A 16,647-nucleotide genomic window follows, 5' to 3' on the forward strand; every position below is an offset into this window, starting at 1 on the left:
AATATGCAAAATAGACTGGTCAGAGAGCCTTTCTGGAGTTTCCCTATGTTTTCTGTGAACAAACAAAAAGATTATAGGACAATCAGGTTAAAGCCATACTGTTTTTTTTTAATAGGTCGAAGCTATATATTTATACAAAGTATAAATTTGTAAAAACAAATTTCATACATAAAATCTTCATATATGACTGCCTATAATTAGAACAGAATTACGAATTAGTAGATAAGAACAAAATCTTTAGCATTCTGGCATTTAGGGATCAAAAGTATGAGGGCTATCTGTCCTATCAAAGTCCACCCCAGCAAACATGGGTCAACCTTCCAAAATCCTCGTTCTTGTCAATATACACAAGCAAGCTAAGATCACTTCTGTAACACACAGGTGAAAGCAAAATATATAACACACAAACCCACACACACAGTATTTCAGGAACAGAAAAATTACTTAATATTAATAATGAGAATATAATGACATCATATCGGTGTCTACAGAGGAGAAAAGCAAGAGGATATTACATCAAAAAAAAGTCTAAGAGGATACAATGAAGAAAGACTAATCAGAGAACAGGAAGGAGTTCTTGGAAATTAAATACAGTGATCACGCTTCTGACTAAAGTGAGTAATGACACCCATATCATGTTCCCTTCCGGGACTGGGATGCAAAGAGCATGCAGGGATATTGTTCTTCAATATAAGCCCTTCTAGTCTTACTGACTTTTTAAACCATGTACATGGATAAAAATAATAAAATTTATTTTTAAAGAACCAAATTAAAGACTGTTGTAGAATTCTATGATTTTTCACAACTATCTAACTTCAGTCATTGATTGAATTATTTTTTAGAAATGTCAATGTCCTTCAGCTAAAGATCTTAGCTGTGGTTGACAAGTTGTGTTTGTTATTCATTGCAGAGAGGCAGAATGCACCCCGTAGGGAGCTGTGAGGCATCTCAGTAAGCGATGTTAGAAAGAAACTATTATAGGATTTGGGCTATTATTGGATAATTTTAAGGAGGTTTTAAGGAGCTGAAGGTTCATTCTAAATTGGGCAATTCTATGAATGGATATCTCAATAAATCTAATCTACAGATTAGAGCAAGCCAGAAGTTGTAATTGGTAAAGCAGCCACCACACATTTAGTGAGAGAGAGGAACATGTCTGGTATTTTGCTGCTTGCCCAGTGACCCAGTCTGAAATGGATAGTGTATAAGATGGTTTATGTCCAGCAGGAGAACAACATGGCTTTGTTTTAAAGCACCAAATCCGTTTGTAAGAACTTTGAAGTCTAGCTGTGAGCATCGAATCAGTTTCCGAATGTCAGGGCTGCTTTTTTTTCTTAGAAGAAAATCAAGAAGGACGTGTCCAGTAATGATTTTTTTTTTTTTTTGAGGGGGGCGGTACGCGGGCCTCTCACTGTTGTGGCCTCTCCCGTTGCGGAGCACAGGCTCCGGACGCGCAGGCTCAGCGGCCATGGCTCACGGGCCCAGCCGCTCCGCGGCATGTGGGATCCCCCCGGACCGGGGCACGAACCCGCGTCCCCTGCATCGGCAGGCGGACTCTCAGCCACTGCGCCACCAGGGGAGCCCTTACCCATGGCCTGTAATTTTGATTTACATGAATTAGGTTATTACATGTGACTTTTCCCTCAGGAAATTATGGTTTCCTGAGAGATCAGTGACTGAATCTTAATCATATGTGTATACGCACAAGAGTGAACCAAGACACATCAAGGTCTTTACTCTCCCTAAAGAGGTTAAGAAATGTGCCTAGCATCGCCCAGCTGTCACGTGGCAGTATCGCGACTGGAACTGATGTTTGAACAAAAGCCTCTTGGTGCCATACTGAAATTGTTCGCAGGTGACATCCCAGGAGGACGGATGCCTCACTAACATTTGGGAGAAGGTCAGGCTGTATAATTTCAATGTATTCTACCATATGCCTTTCACATGGGTTTTGCCCTTCGCTACACACGTGGGATAGTAGGGCTCCAAGGATTTAGTTCTATAGCTTTAGACCAAAGGGTCTCCTGAAGAAGATTAAAGCATGAACTGCCAAGTGCCACCTTCATTTGATAGAAAGCATTAGTTTGTTCCTAGGCTAGGGCAACAGATGTTTCTAAAGTTGCTGCCAAAATGTTTAGTGGGGAGATGACAGAAGAGGTACAGAAGAAGGTAGGACAGATGTACATACAATACCAGGATGAGAGGGATGACAATGATGAGGGCCTGCTCTTGAGGCTGGTGCCAACACGGAGAACAACCATCACGGAAAACATTAAGTACAATAAGTATAGCAGTGTTCTTTAATACTGTTCCATTAAGTCCATATTTATCTTACCTGTTATGGGACCAGTCAGAAAACCAATGGAGTATATCATTGTGTAAGATCATTCGTGAATCCAATGAATATTTAAAGGTGCCCACTGTGGATGTGTACACATGAGGGATGAGAGTTGCAAATAAATATCCCTATTGTCAAGTAGTTTTGAGTGTATATACAGGTACCAGTCTTGGTCCACATTACCTGTGTTCTTATCACACTTGTCACTCACTAGTTTGGTGGCCTTGGGACAATTATTTAAAATTTCAAATCCTCAATGTTTCCTTTATAAAATAGGAGAAAAATAATACCCTCTGCAGAGAGTTGTGAGCATTCAGTGAGATACGGCATAAAAAGTACCCAGCTCTGAGTATAGTACTCAATAACTGTTACCTATTATTACTTGTAATGAATTTCACTACTGTAGTTATTTAATTAGAGATAGTTTGAATATGCCCCAAACAGTGTAGAATGTAGAGAAAGAAAAAATCATGGGCCCAAAGTTATGATTAAATCTATCGGCAAAAATGGTATATAAAAATTTCCTCTAACAAAGACCATTTTCAACCATTAAACAAAAATTGTCCATGCCTGCAGAAGGCAGCACCTTGGCTCCCCAAAGATGTACACTTTCTAATCCCTGAACTTGGGAATGTATTACTTTACATGGCAAAAGGCACTTGCAGATGTTATTAAGGGTATGGACCTTGAGATGGGGAGAGCACTTTAGATTATCCAGGTGGGTCCAATGAAATCACAAGGGTTCTAGTAAGCAAGAGAGGCAGAAGAACCAGAGTCAGAGTAGATGCAGTGTCAGAAAAGACTGGACCATCCTTTGCTGGCTTTGAAGATGCAATAGAGTCAAAAGCCAGGGAACGTGGGGAGTCTCTAGAAGCTAGAAAAGACAAAAAGGAAAAGATTCTCCCCTAGAGCTACAAGAAAAGGCTATGGCTACTCCTTCATTTTAGCCCAATGAGGCCCTCATCTGACTTCTAACCTACAAAATGCTAACATAACGAATTTGTATTGTTTTAAGTTACTAAATTTGTAGGAGTTACAGTAGTAATAGGAAATTGGTACAATGTCTCTCAGCATTATTAAATCATCTTTGCAAAATACTTAAGGGGCATTTAGTACATGTGCAGCACACGTGTTATTAGGAAAAAATGATAGCATTTACTGAAGATTCTGCCTGGTCTATTAGATATCTATGCCAAGCGTACCAAGTTCATTACAGAAACTTTAAATCGTAGACATTATACCTGCATGGACATTGCAAATCGTCTAATACAAACTCCTCTATATGTGCTTGGGAAATTCCCTGATCTTGACGGAGTTGGCAAGCAGCTTATAAACAGGAACCAGAAAATGCACTAAGAAAATAATATCAGTATGTTCCAAAGGAGGAAAGAGAAAACAATTATACACTGAGCCTAAAGAAAAATAGTGGTGCATGTAAACACTGACTTCAGGACTTCAAACATCTTTTTGTACACCTTTTCCCTCTTTGCAGTGGGCCTCACAGTTTGCTGTAATTTTACAAATGTCAGAAAAATCTGAATCTCTACCCCCTTGACAACCTCACCCTTCCTAATATTTATATAGTTCATTATTTAGCTTAAAGTAATTTTCTCTAATAAAATGGAACTAATTGCTACTATTTTTAATGAGATATAAATAAGGTTCACAATTCTAGAGAGCAAGTTCCACTACTCTATTCCACAACTAACTTTCATAAAAAAAAAAAAATTCCAAAACTTTTTCTCAAAAGATGATTTTAAAAACCCTTCAATAAACCTTCCAAACATTACAAATGCTAAAGGATAATTTTTAGAGTTAGGCCTATTGACACTGATATACTGGGAACCCTCTGACACTTGGGAACCTGTGCTTATTTGTAAATTTCCATGCCCAAGTTCATGATGACTATTTCTTCCTATTAAAGGAGAGATTAGTTTCCTTTTGCAAATGGATACTTACTTCTCCACTGATGGGCATAAATGATAACTTTCCTAGATTATTGGTAAAAACTATAATTGTCAACATGAATCCAAAAACCCTATTTAAAAACTCAAAAACCTTTATACTTAATCCTAAGTGGTTTCTTTCTAAGTACATCAACATGAACGTACTGTAAAATGGAAAGATTTGCCTTGTGGTGAGGTTAAAATTCTCATTATATTTTTAGAGCATGAATTTTAACACTCTCTAGAGAGATCATCTTGGAATAATGTCCAAAATCAAAACAGGAAATGAACAGGGTCATTTAATGAGAGTAGAAAATGGTTTCATGTATTTTGTTTCACCAAATTTTTTTCTATCAAAATATGAGTTTTTGAGACAGAGCCATGATTAATTTTCCTAGATGTGCATATTTAACTGTACACATGTCTGTATCATAAGTCAAAAGTTTTATATTTCTGATATTCTAGATTTTCCTTCATTAATTGGGCATTCTAGATAATTAGGAAGATTTATTTTAAATACTGAGAGAATTAAGATTTATAAAATGCATTTCTATTTTCAGGCAAAAGTACAATAGCGTGAAAACTACAAAGATAGACAACTCAAAGTATGAATATGTCCTTTCATTTTCCCTCACTCGTTGAAAGTTTAATTTTACTTTACCTAAGACAATAGGTACAAGTGAGCCATGCTGCTGAAAAGGAACGGCATAGCCTCTATTTTAAAAATAATATAGATTTTACAAGTAAGTCCCAGGAAGGCTGTATTTTCAGACTACTAAGAGATTATGCTTTTTGTGTTTTTGGAGCTAAGGAATGAAAATTTTTTCAAAAAGCAACTATTCATTGACCAAAGTAATCTATATTCAAGTCTAAGATACGGCTTAGGATTTCACATGATTTTCTTTTTATTTTATCTAAAATGTAACAGCCACCCATTCAGTTACTAAGAGACCAGGTTCCAAAATAATTTGAAGCTTAACATTCAGAACCAATATTCTGTTGCTTCTCCCCTCAAGTAACCTAGCTTATCCAAGCAAGGATGCTTTAACTCTATGGCAAGCTACAACATAAATAAGCACAACAGATACAGTCATTTATTATAGATGAAACTGCATATTCTGCAGAGGCAATGAGAAAAATAGTAGGCTGCAAAGAGCAGACACAGGAATCAGATCTGTGTTCAAATCCAGATACTGCCTTTAGGCAATTTCTTTACTTTCTTTAGCCTTGAAATGCTCATTTGAAAATTGATGCCAATGGGTTTCCCTGGGGCACAGTGGTTAAGAATCCGCCTGCCAACGCAGGGCACATGAGTTCGAGCCCTGGTCCGGGATGATCCCACATGCCGCAGAACAACTAAGTCCGTGAGCCACAACTACTGACCTTGTGCTCTAGAGCCCGCAAGCCACAACTATTGAACCTGTGTGCCACAACTACTGAAGCTTGCGCGCCTAGAGCCTGTGCTCCGCAACAAGAGAAGCCACCGCAATGAGAAGCCAGTGCACAGCGACGAAGAGTAGCCCCCACTCGCCACAACTAGAGAAAGCCCATGTGCAGCAACCAAGACCCAACACAGCGAAAAATAAATAAATAAAATAAATTAAAAAAAAAAAGAAAATTGATGCCAATAATACTACTTACCTCATGGGGTTAGTGTAAAAATTATAGAGAAAAATCCACGTAAAACATTTAGTAGAGTGTTTGGCATAGGTAAAAGTGCTCAATAAAAGCTTTCTGTAGTGAAAATAGGCCGTTATTATTATCATTTGTGATGCTTCCTTGAGAACTTAAGCTACTCTAGAAACTCATTGACTGTAAACATCACTTTTAGGACCCACTTTTTTATTGGCTTTTTAAAAAATCAGAGATTATTTTATACTCTAAAATTAAAATGGCATGGTACTATACTGATCTGAGGATTTCTTTTCTGATATTTATCCTTAGAAGTTACCTACATTTTGCACAGAAAGTTACTCCAACTTGATTTCTGTTTTAAAAGTTTTTTTCCAAATCCTATTATACCCACTTCTCTTTGCTCTGTTAACCTGTGAATGGCCTTTGGCCAAAAGCTATAAAACACTGACCTAAGAATTGCTGCTCTACTCTTAACTGTGTCCTGAAATAATTTTAATGGAACTTAGAATCTTAAAGTATCTCAGGGTTGGGAGAGATCTCAAATGTTATTTCATACTACTTCCCTTCCTCTCATCCAGCATCTATGACATCTGCATTAAATGGTCACTGAGCTTTTATTTATTTATTTATTTGGCTGCGTTGGGTCTTCACTGCTGTGCGCGGGCTTTCTCTAGTTGCCGCGAGTGGGGGCTCCTCTTCCTTGTGGTGCGTGGGCTTCTCACTGCGGTAGCTTCTCTTGTTGAAGAGCATGGGCTCTAGGCATGCGGGTTTCAGTAGTTGTGGCACGTGGGCTCAGTAGTTGTGGCTCACAGGCTCTAGGGTGCAGGCTCAGTAGTTGTCCACACGGGCTCAGTTGCTCCATGGCCTGTGCGATCTTCCTGGACCATGGCTTGAACCTGGGTCCCCTGCATTGACAGGAGAATTCTTAACCACCGTGCCACCAGGGAAGCCCGGTCACTGAGCTTTTAGTGAAAACTCCCCAGTGATAAAGACATCACTAGCTCGAGGGGCAGCTCACTGTTGGACAGCCACAAATGTTAGAGGGATGGTTAAGAAGCCATCAGATACTTCCACAGAAAGACAGAGATGTTCCTGACTCATTTCTGAACACAGAACAGGAATTGTACCTAAGAAAAAGAACTTTAAAACTTAGCCATATCTCATCTTGCCTCCACTGAGGATGGTTATATAATGTGCTTTATTTAGGAAATCAATAAGGTATGTTACGTGACCATAGTCCAGCTACAAAAATATCCAGAATTGGACTTCCCTGGTGGCGCAGTGGTTGAGAGTCCACCTGCCGATGCAGGGGACATGGGTTCGTGCCCCGGTCCGGGAAGATCCCACATGCCGCGGAGCGGCTGGGCCCGTGAGCCATGGCCGCTGAGACTGAGCGTCCGGAGCCTGTGCTCCGCAACGGGAGAGGCCACAACAGTGAGAGGCCCGCGTACCGCAAATAATAATAATAAAAAAAAAAAATATCCAGAATTGATTCTGCTGTAGTAAAGCAATGCCTCCATTAGAACTCTGTCTTGCTTTCCTTTATTTGTAAAATGGAAGGAAGAACACTAGCTACTTTCTAATTGTTAGGAAAATTACATGAGATTATCCATGTAAAATGCTTAGTACTCAGAACCAGGCACATTGTAAGCATTCAACAAATGCCTGGGAAGTGCCTAGAAACATGTAGAAACATGCCCTGCACAAAGTGTACATTCCAAAAACATCATTATTGCTCATTAGGCCATTTGTTTCGTTATCAAAACCCTCAATTACTGCCTGCCAAAAAATAAAGCTCGACAAGTCCTAAGATATTAAGAACAAGAGAACTGGTTAAAATGCTGATATAGTAGGAAAGGAATACAACATCATACAGACCTCCCGGATAAGAAGGAATATTTCACTGACCATGATGGGACCCCTGGCATAACCAGATCTGTTACTGCTTTATAACAGAGTTAAAGACCACACTGTGTTTGAATAGTTCAGGTTGTCTATAATCCGGATATAGAGCAAAGAAAATTGAGAAATTTCCACGAAGCATTTCTTTGTCCATGATAACACAGAAACTTTACTTATTCAAAATTGGCTCCATGAGAATAGGGAGAACAATTGTCACAAACAGGTTAACTAAAAACAGAAATAACCTGTCACGTATGCTTCTCCACTATCTCTCAGACCTACCCACTCATTTCCTTTTATGACGCCACAGCCTCAATCAACCGTATTACCACATGCCTTCAGTAGCCTCCTACCTGATTCTCCAGCCTCCACTCTCTATTCATCCTACACAGAGATGCTGGATGGTATAATGATCTTCCCCAGATATCAATTCCATCATGCCATTTCCTTGTTCAGAAATTCCACACTGGTCCCTAGTGCTCTTCTGGTCAGATCTCATCTCCTTGGTCTGGCCTTTCAGATTCTCTTCCATCATCTTCCTCTGGTCCATTAACTACTTCTAAAATTCAGCCACCTTCAAGAATTTCAGTGGAATTGCTTCCTACCATTAACCCACCAGTTCCTGCTTTTCCTCTTCCAAGGCTAGCTTAGAATTGAATTCCTACGTAAACAATTTACTGTTCATTCTCTTACCTTTGGCTTTTCTGTATTCTGTTTGCACTGTGTTAACATTAACCTCCTTTTCTGTTGCTTTAATCCTCATGATGCGTGAATATGGTTTATCCTAAACTCTCTGGAATGCCCTTTCAGCACTAGCCCATGTCCTTCATTTTATACACAAGTCCAGCAAGCTGTGACTTGAGAGTCTGAAGAGTTCCAGTTCTTTGAAGGGTTTATAATGACATTCTACTCTTCCTGAGTGAGGTGAAAATCATCCCAGTGTCCTCTGTTTGGTTTTTCTTCTGCAAGAGGCAGGGGATACATAGTTGAAATACAGTTTGAGTACAGTTAACCCTTGAACAATACAAGAGATAGGGGTGCCAATGCCCCAAACCCCATGGGCCGTCAAAAATCCGTGTACTGCTATGTCTGCCTCAAAACCAGAAGTATTGATAAAGGACTCACCCAAGGGCAGGAAGCTGAACAGTTTGGATATAATCAGGACTCAAACCCTGGTTCTTTTGATTCCACTTATTGTGATCTCTAATTAAACACAAACTTTTCCTCACACCTAGTTAATTTAAAGACTAGTAAAATAAAAATACAGGGATTATATGTATTGAAAAAGGTACACATATAAGTGAACCCACACAGTTCAAATCTATGTTGTTCAATGGTCAACTGTAATTCAGACAGGCAGAGTGCCTATATGCCCTCCCCATCTACTGCAAGATAATGCCTCATTTGTTAATTAATTTGAGCCTCAAATAATTAAGCAAATCACCCACCTCTCTCAATTAGCTATCCACTGGCAGGGATGAGAAAGAACTCCAGATCTTTTGAGTTCACACACAGTATTATTAGGATCTAGCATCTATGTCCCAGCTCTCCCAAATCAAATCTGCCTAAAAGAGCAGTGAACAATGATCTCTTTCTCTCTCTGCCTCTCTCAAATTTGTTTTTTCATAAATTTTTAAAGTAATGTTTATTATAACATCTCCCACTTTTAAAACGTATGCTTTGCTGTACATATCAGTCAATACCCATGGAATGAGCCACACAAATATTGAAATAAGTTTTAGTTTCCATTAACCTAGCAGTCATGAATACATTTTCAGAAGAAAGAATCATTTTATTGGTAAATCCCTAAAATCCTGAATTTAATCACCCACATATCTGAGCTCTAAACTATTTGTGGTGACCAATAAAATGGTTGAATATAAGCTTTATCTAACCTCTCACTTCAGTTCCACTTGGAAAGAATAAACTACTCATTAAAAAATAAATAAATAAACCATTTCAAGTTGCCTCTTTCTCTATTCTCATAAGAATCAGAACACTTTATATATTAATGACCACCTATAACACCAGTTCTACCCATCTTAGCTGCTGCTATCTGTTCGGTTCTTCTTTTCCCTTTCCAAAATGTTTTTGGGCCACTAAGGAATAGCTGAAAAAAGGAGAATGTCATTTACATTCCTCTTGCCACCCTCCAGCACCTGCTCCCCTGCACCAAACATACACACACACACACACACACACACACACACATATGGGTTTCAGTCCATCAATTAACACAGCTGACAAACTGTTGGCTGCTTCTCTTTAGGAAATCAGAGCTGTGAAGCATCACTTTAATAATCAATGTGGGGTTTCCCTTGTGGTGCAGTGGTTAAGAATCCCCCTGCCCAGTCTGCCTGGAAAAGAACTGAGAGTAATGACAGTAAAGATGATCCAAAACCTTGGAAACAGAATGGAGAAAATAAAAGAAACCATTAACAAGGAACAAGAAGAACTAAAGAGCAAACAAACAATGATGAACAACACAATAGATGAAATTAAAAATTCTCTAGAAGGAATCAATAGCAGAATAACTGAGGCACAAGAACGAGTAAGTGAAATGGAAGATAAAATAGTGGAAATAACTACCGCAGAGCCGAATAAAGAAAAAAAAAGTGAAAAGAATTGAGGGCAGTCTCAGAGACCTCTGGGACAAGATTAAACACACCAACATTTGAATTATAGGGGTTCCAGAAGAAGAAGACAAAAAGAAAGGGACTGAGAAAATATTTGAAGAGATTAGACTTGAAAGCTTCCCTAATATGGGAAAGGAAATAGTCAATCAAGTCCAGGAAGGGCAGAGAATCCCATACAGGATAAATCCAAGGAGCCAAGATACATATTAATCAAATCAAAGTATCAAAAATTAAATACAAAGAAAAAATATTAAAAACAGCAAGGGAAAAGCAACAAATAACATACATGGGAATCCCCATAAGGTTAACAGCTGAACTTTCAACAGAAACTCTGCAAGCCAGAAGGGAGTGGCAGGACATATTGAAAGTGATGAAAGGGAAAAACTCAAGATTACTCTACCCAGCAAGGATCTCATTCAGATTCGATGGAGAAATTAAAACCTTTAGAGATAAGCAAAAGTTGAGAGGATTCAGCAACACCAAACCGGCTTTACAACAAATGCTAAAGGAACTTCTCTAGGCAGGAAACACAAGAGAAGGAAAAGACCTACAATAACTAACCCAAAACAATTAAGAAAATGGTAATAGGAACATACATATCGATAATTACCTTAAATGTAAGTGGATTAAATGCTCCAACCAAAAGACATAGACTGGCTGAACAGATACAAAAACAAGACCCATATATATATGCTGTCGACAAGAGACCCACTTCAAACCTAAGGACACACACAGACTGAAAGTGAGGGGATGGAAAAAGATATTCCATGCAAATGGAAACCAAAAGAAAACTGGAGTAGCAATTCTCATATCAAACAAAATAGACTTTAAAATAAAGATAATTAGAAGAGACAAAGAAGAACACTACATAATGGTCAATGGATTGATCCAAGAAGAAGATATAACAATTGTAAATATTTATGCACCCAACATAGGAGCACCTCAATCCATAAGGCAAATGCTAACATCCATAAAAGGGGAAATCAACAGTAACACAATCATAGTAGAGGACTTTAACACCCCACTTTCACCAATGGACAGATCAACCAAAATGAAAATAAATAAGGAAACACAAGCTTTAAATGACACATTAAACAAGATGGACTTAATTGATATTTATAGCACATTCCATCCAAAAACAACAGAATACACTTTCTTCTCAAGTGCTCATGGAACATTCTCCAGGATAGATCATATCTTGGGTCACAAATCAAGCTTTCGTGAATGTAAGAAAATTGAAACCCTATCAACTTATCTTTTCCGAACACATTACAAGACTAGATATCAATGACAGGAAAAAACCTGTAAAAAATGCAAACACATGGAGGCTAAACAAAACGCTACTAAATAACCAACAGATCACTGAAGAAATCAAAGAGGAAATCAAAAAAAACCTAGAAACAAATGACAATGAAAACGCGATGGCCCAAAACCAATGGGATGCAGCAAAAGAAGTTCTAAGAGGGAAGTTTATAGCAATACAATCCTACTTCAAGAAACAAGAAAAATCTCAAACATCCTAACCTTACTCCTAAAGCAATTAGAGAAAGAAGAACAAAAATTCCCGAAACTTAGCAGAGGAAAGAAATCATAAATATCAGATCAGAAATAAATGAAAAAGAAATGAAGAAAACGATAGCAAAGATCAATAAAACTAAAAGCTGGTTCTTTGAGAACATAAACAAAACTGATAAACCATCATAAACTATGATAAACTATATGCCAATAAAATGGACAACCTGAAAGAAATGGACAAACTCTTAGAAAAGCACCGTTTTCCGAGACTGAACCAGGAAGAAACAGGAAATATAAACAGACCAATCACAAGCACTGAAATTGAGACTGTGATTAAAAATCTTCCAACAGGGCTTCCCTGGTGGCACAGTGGTTGAGAGTCCGCCTGCCGATGCAGGGGACACGGGTTTGTGCCCCGGTCTGGGAGGATCCCCCACGCCGCGGAGCGGCCGGGCCCATGACCCATGGCGGCTAAACCTGCGCGTCCGGAGCCTGTGCTCCGCAACAGGAGAGGCCGCAACAGTGAGAGGCCCACATACCGCAAAAAAAAAAAAAAAAAAAAAAAAAAAAATCTTGCAACAAACCAAAGCCCAGGACCAGATGGCTTCACAGGCGAATTCTATCAAACATTTAGAGAAGAGCTAACACCTATCCTTCTCAAAATCTTCCAAAATATAGCAGAGGGAGGAACACTCCCAAACTCATTCTACAAGGCCACCATCACCCTGATACCAATATCAGACAAAGATGTTATAAAAAAAGAAAACTACAGGCCAATATCACTGATGAACATAGATGCAAAAATCCTCAACAAAATACTAGCAAACAGATCCAGCAGCACATTAAAAGGATCACACACCATGATCAAGTGGGGTTTATCCCAGGAATGCAAGGATTCTTCAATCTACGCAAATCAATCAGTATGATACACCATATTAATAAATTGAAGGATAAAAACAATATGATCATCCCAATAGATGCAGAAAGGCTTTTGACAAAATTCAACACCCATTTATGATAAAAACTCTCCAGAAAATGGGCATAGAAGGAACTTACCCCAACCTAATGAAGGCCATATATGACAAACCCACAGCCAATATCTTTCTCAATGGTGAAAAACTGAAACAATCTCCACTAAAATCTGGAAGAAGACAAGGTTGCCCACTCTCACCACTATTAGTCAACATACTTTTGGAAGTTTTAACCACAGCAATCAGAGAAGAAAAAGAAATAAAAGGAATCCAATTTGGAAAAGAAGAAGTAAAGCTGTCACTCTTGGCAGATGACATGATACTATACATAGAGAATCCTAAAGATGCTACCAGAAAACTACTAGAGCTAATCAATGAATTTGTTAAAGTTGCAGGATACAAAATTCATGTGCAGAAATCTCCTGCATTCCTATATACTAATGATGAATAATCTGAAAGAGAAATTAAGGAAACACTCTCATTTACCATTGCAACAAAAGGAATAAAATATCTAGGAGTAAATCTACCTAAGGAGACAAAAGACCTGTATGCAGAAAACTATAAGACACTGATGAAAGAAACTAAAGACGATACAGATGGAGAGATATACCATGTTCTTGGACTGGAAGAATCAACACTGTGAAAATGACTATACTACCCAAAGCAATCTACAGATTCAGTGCAATCCGTATCAAACCCCCAACAGCATTTTTCACAGAACTAGAACAAACAATTTCCCAATTTGTATGGAAACACAAAAGGCCCCAAAGAGCCAAAGCAATCTTGAGAAAGAAAAAACAAGACGGAGGAATCAGGCTGCCTGACTTCAGACTATACTACAAAGCTACAGTAATCAAGACAGTATGGTACTGGCACAAAAACAGAAATACAGATCAATGGAACAGGATAGAAAGCCTGCAGATAAACCCATGCACCTATGGTCACCTTATCTTTGATAAAGGAGGCAAGAATATACAACGGAGAAAAGACAGCCTCTTCAGTAAGTGATGGTGGGAAAACTGGACAGCTACACATAAAAGAATGAAATTAGAACACTCCTTAAAACCATGCACAAAAATAAACTCAAAATGGATCAAATCCCTAAATGTAAGGCCAGACACTATAAAACTCTTAGAGGAAAACATAGGCAGAACACTCTACGATATAAATCACAGCAAGATCCTTTTTGACCCACCTCCTAGAGAAATGGAAATAAAAACAAAAATAAACAAATGGGACCTAGTGAAACTTCAAAGCTTTTGCACAGCAAAGGAAACCATAAACAAGACAAAAAGACAACCCTGACAATGGGAGGAAATATTTGCAAATGAAGCTACTGACAAAGGATTACTCTCCAAAATATGCAAGCAGCTCATGCAGCTCAGTATCAAAAAAAAGAAACAATCCAATCCAAAAATGGGTGGAAGACCTAAACAGACATTTCTCCAAAGAAGATATACAGATTGCCAACAAACATATGAAAGGATGCTCAACATCACTAATCATTAGAGAAATGCAAATCAAAACCACAATGAGGTATCACCTCACACTGGTCAGAATGGCCATCATCAAAAAATCTACAAACAATAAATGCTGGAGAGGGTGTGGAGAAAAGGGAACCCTTTTGCACTGTTGGTGGGAATGTAAATTGATACAGCCACTATGGAGAACTGTATGGAGGTTCCTTAAAAAACTAAGAATTACCATATGACCCAGCAATCCCACTACTGGGCATATACCCTGAGAAAACCATAATTCAAAAACAGTCATATACCACAATGTTCACTGTGGCACTATTTACAATAGCCAGGATATGGAAGCAACCTAAGTGTCCATCGACAGATGAATGGATAAAGAAGATGTAGCATATATACAATGGAATATTATTCAGCCATTAAAAGAAACAAAATTGAGTTATTTGTAGTGAGGTGAATGGACCTAGGGTCTGTCATACAGAGTGAAGTAAGTCAGAAGGAGAAAAGCAAATTCCATATGCTAACACATGTATATGGAATCTAAAAAAAAAAAAAAAAAGAAAAATGGTTCTGAAGGACCTAGGGGCAGGACAGGAATAAAGACGCAGGCGTAGAGAATGGACTTGAGGACACAGGGAGGGGGAAGGTAAGCTGAGACGAAATGAGAGAGTGGCATTGACACATATACACTACCAAATGTAAAACACCTAGTGCGAAGCAGCTGCGTAGCACAGGGAGATCAGCTCGGTGCTTTGCAACCACCTAGAGGGGTGGGATAAGGAGGGTGGAAGGGGGATGCAAGAGGGAGCGGATATGATGATATATGTATAGCTGGTTTACTTTGTTATACAGCAGCAACTAACACAACAATGTAAAGCAATTATACTCCAATAAAGATGTTAAAACAAAACAAAAAAAAGAATCTGCCTGCCAATGCAGGGGACACGGGTTCAAGTCCTGGGCCGGGAAGATCTCACATGCCACGGAGTAACTAAGCCCATGCGCCACAACTACTGAGCCTGCGCTCTAGAGCCCGCAAGCCACAACTACTGAAGCCCGTGAGCCTAGAGCCCGTGCTCCGCAACAAGAGAAGCCACCGCAGTGAGAAGCCCATGCACTGCAACAAAGAGTAGCCCCCGCTCGCCGCAACTGAAGGAAGCACACACAGCAATGAAGACTCAGCGCAGCCAAAAGTAAATAAATAAAAAAATAAAAATAAAGTTCCCTTAAAAAAAAAATCATTAAAAAAAAACAATGTGCCTTTTCCTTGCCTTTATTGCAGAGAAAAAAAGCCACCTTTCCTCATCCTAAAAAACTCTCAAGAGAGTCTGCACAGTCTCCCAGGCTTTCATATCAGTATGTCCTTTTTCATAAATAACTTAAATCACCCCATATAGGAGCAATACGGTATTAAAAGAATTTGACTAGAGTAGAACCTCCACACTGAAAGATAGGGAATAGAGTTGAATAAATGAAGTGAAGCTAAGTACTGGAGGATGTTAAATTATAGAGACTATTTTGGGCTCAAAATAAATCGATGAATTAAACTGTAAGTTATGGGGCAGGAAGGAGACAGTTTTAGGTGAAGTGATCAAAGCAGACTGTGTTATATACTTTTAAGCTGACTTCTTAAATGCTCCACTGGAATTCCCCTTCCCTAAATGCATCTCCATGTTCTGAGTGTGAAGCTCATAGGTGCAACGCCAACTGCTACTACAGAAATAGCTACTTTCAATGAAATGGAGTTATGTTTGGCAAAAATGACTTTTATTGAGGCTTTCTTTTTTTCTTCTTTTTTCAATGTTTTGAAATAGAATGTTCAAAATATTCCTACTGCTGTGGCTGGTTTATGCTTAAAGCAGTTTCTTTCTACTTATAACATGCTAATGTAATTTGACTATGCAAATTGCAAGTTTTAATTGTTTTGTATTTTAAATAGGATCTTCTTTATAAAAACCCAGTGCTCTCTATGTATGTATGAATAAGGATTTTTAAAAAATCATTTAACCCACAGTTTTTACTTGATGATATTTCTTTCCTGTGATGGACCAAATATGTTAAGGGGAATAAAATGATGAAGCAGGAAGGGGAGATAGGTGTCTCTGGTTGGCTTCATAGTTAGGATAATAACTATTCAGAGTTAATGCCGTGCATAACACACCACTCTCTCTATGCTCAATTGAAAAGTTTTGGAGATATAGAAAGGTGGAAAAATATAGTAGGAACTGC

The 16,647-nt window shown here is 38.5% G+C and overlaps 1 protein-coding gene across 1 annotated transcript in view; it reads right to left on the minus strand.

The window, feature by feature from the left end:
- PRKG1 (protein kinase cGMP-dependent 1) overlaps window positions 1-16,647 on the minus strand; it is a 1,109,707-nt gene that overhangs the window by 1,062,932 nt on the left and 30,128 nt on the right. The window lies entirely within an intron of this gene.

Source organism: Lagenorhynchus albirostris, chromosome 16 (assembly GCF_949774975.1).
Source record: "Lagenorhynchus albirostris chromosome 16, mLagAlb1.1, whole genome shotgun sequence".
In the NCBI taxonomy this organism is placed as follows: domain Eukaryota; kingdom Metazoa; phylum Chordata; class Mammalia; order Artiodactyla; family Delphinidae; genus Lagenorhynchus; species Lagenorhynchus albirostris.